A 3,294-nucleotide genomic window follows, 5' to 3' on the forward strand; every position below is an offset into this window, starting at 1 on the left:
TCCAGGGTGAGACTTTCAGAAGGACTCGGTCTCCCACCTGAAACTCTAAGGGTTTTCTTCGTTTGTCTGCGTAGCTTTTCTGTCAGTCTCTAGCAGCTTTCAATCTCTCACGAATTTGAACGATTTTCTCGGTCGTTTCTCAAATGATCTCCGGACCTGTGAGAGCACTGTCAGGGACTCGACTCTTAGCTAGTTGCGTGTCCCCTACCTCGGCCCAGCACAGAGGGGATCTGCACTTTCGACCATAGAGGGCTTCAAATGGGGCTGCCTTGATGCTTGTGTGGTAGTTGTTGTTGTGGGAAAACTCGACCAGAGGTAAGTGGGTATCCCACACCTTACTAAAGTCGATCACATAGGCTCGCAGCATATCTTCCAGAGTTTGAATAGTCCTCTCACTTTGTCCATCGGTCTGCGGATAGTAGGCCGTACTCATATCCAACCTTGTTCCTAAGGCACGCTGTAGTGATTGCCAGAATCTCGAAGTGAACCTATTATCCCTATCAGAGATGATAGATACAGGAACACCATGTAGTTGGACTATCTCTTGTATGTAGACTCGGGTGAGTCTTTCCATCTTGAATGTTTCTTTGATCGGCATGAAATGGGCGGACTTCTTCAATCGATCGACAATTAACCAAATGGTATCGTACCCACTCGGAGATTTGGGTAATTTGGTAATGAAATCCATAGAAATCATTTCCCATTCCACTCGGGTATCTCGGGTTGTTGTAGTAGACCTGAGGGTTTCTGGTATTCAACCTTCACCTTGGCACAAGTCAGACACTTGCCCACGAAGGTAGCGATCTCGACTTTCATGTTTGGCCACCAATATAACTTTTTGAGGTCAAGGTACATCTTGTCCGACCCTGGGTGAACGGAGTAGTTGGTCTTGTGGGATTTGTTCATGACCACTTCTCTATAACCACCAAACTTTGGGGTCCAGATTCGGTCCAAGAAACAATAAACTTCGTCTGCTCTGATCTCAAAATTCTTATCCATTCCCCTCAAAGTTGAGTTCAGCACGTTTTCTAGTTTTAGAGCTTCTATCTGGGCTTCTCGGATCTGAGCGGGTAAGTGGGAATGGATGGTCATTGTCAATGATTTGACCCTTCGACCAGAATATTCTTTCCGACTTAGGGCGTCTGCTACTACATTGGCTTTACCCGGGTGATAACGAATTTCGCATTCGTAATCATTGAGTAGCTCGACCCACCGTCATTGTCTCATATTGAGCTCTTTCTGGTCGAGGATGTGCTGGAGGCTTTTGTGATCGGTGTATATCGTGCTCTTCGTTCTGTACAGGTAATGCCTCCATATCTTCAAGGCGAACACAACCGCCCCTAACTCGAGGTTGTGTGTGGTATAGTTGATCTCGTGTGTCTTCAGCTGTCTCAAAGTGTACGCGATGAACTTACCTCATTGCATCAGAACACAACCGAGTCCCTGGTTGGACGCATCACAGTAGACCAAGAAATCGTCTATTCCCTCAGGGAGGGATAGTATCGGCGCGGTGCATAGGGCTCGTTTCAGTGTTTGGAATGCCTTCTCATGTTTCTCTCTCGAGTCAAAGGCCACGCCTTTCTGGGTCAGTGTTGTAAGGGGTTTCGCGATTCGGGAGAAATTTTGAATGAATCTGCGACAGTAGCTAGTGAGGCCTAGAAATTGGCGAATTTCTGTAGGCGTCTTCGGCGCTGACCAGTTCTCAATGGCTTTAATCTTGGATGGGTCCACGTGGATTCCTTCTTTTCTGACCACGTGTCTTAAGAATTCAACTCTTCGGATCCAAAATTCACACTTAGAGAACTTTGCGTATAGCTTCTCCGATCGTAAGGTTTCCAGGACTCGTCGTAGGTGCTCGCGATGCTCCTCCTGACTTCGGGAGTAAACCAGTATGTCATCAATGAAGACGATGACAAACTGATCCAAGTAAGGACGTCACACCATGTTCATTAAGTCCATGAATAATGCGGGCGCATTGGTCAGTCCGAATGGCATCACTACGAACTCGTAGTGTCCGTAACGAGTTCGGAAGGCGGATTTCGGAACATCCTCTTCAAGCACTCACAGCTGATGATACACGGACCTATGATCAATCTTGGAAAAGTAACTCGCCCCTTGTAGTTGGTCAAATAGATCGCCGATACGCGGAAGAGGGTAACGATTTTTGATCGTGAGTTTGTTGATTTCCCTGTAATCGATGCACATACGAAACAAACCGTCCTTCTTCTTTACGAACAAGACTGGTGCTGCCTAGGGTGAAAAGCTTGGTCTTATAAAGCCCTTGTCGAGCAGCTCGTTAAGTTGACTGTACAGTTCTTGCATCTCAGTAGGTGCTACAGGATAGGGCGATTTGGCTATAGGGGTAGCTCCCGGGATTAGGTCGATCCTGAAATCGACTTGGCGTTGCGGAGGTAAACCCGGTAGCTCTTCTGGGAAGACGTCAGGAAAGTCACGTACTACGGCAAAGTCCTTTAGATCTTTCGTTTTCTGGCTCATGTCGACAACGTGTGCAAGGAGCGCATGATATTCCTTACGCAAGTATTTCTAGGCTTGAATACTGGAAATTATACGAAGACTCGTACTGGGTTTGTCTTCGTAGATTATCAGGGTTTCGTCATTCAACAGATTTGGACAGATGGCTTTGTCAAAACACAGGATGTCAGCGCGATGGAGACTCAACCACTCCATGCCTACGATGACGTCGAAACTCTTGATCAATACTGGTATGAGGTCGATTGGGAATGAATGATAATCTAGTGTGAGGGTGCAACCTATGTAGATCTCATTAGAACTTTCTGTCTTTCCGTTTGACATTTCTAAAACGAAGGTTTTTTCAACGGTTGTGAGGATTGTTTAAGTAAGTGTTTAAAGTTTTGGTTTATGAAGCTTCTTTCTGCTCCACTATCGAATAGGATACAAGCATGAGAGTTATCGAGAAGGAACGTACCCGTGACTACTATGGGGTATGCTACCGCTTCATTGTGACCGATAGCAAGTAGTCTTCCTGTTCCTCCTGCATTCCCAGCTTTTGGGCAGTTTCTTTTGAAGTGTCCGACCTCTCCACAGCCATAGCAGGCTTGGCTCACTCCAGTTCTGGGAACTTGACTGATGGGTTTGGGTTGAGACTTTCAAAAGCGAATGGTATGACCCTTCCGGTTGCAATTAGTGCAGTGCATTTCACGGCAGGGGCCATGATGATGAAAAGGGCACTTGTTGCACTTGGGTAGGTTCCCAGCATATGTTTTGGCTGGTACAGGGGCAGCAGGAGTAGTGGCAGCATGGACAGCCACCGTC

Source organism: Lactuca sativa, chromosome 8 (genome assembly GCF_002870075.4).
Source record: "Lactuca sativa cultivar Salinas chromosome 8, Lsat_Salinas_v11, whole genome shotgun sequence".
NCBI classification, from domain to species: Eukaryota; Viridiplantae; Streptophyta; class Magnoliopsida; order Asterales; family Asteraceae; genus Lactuca; species Lactuca sativa.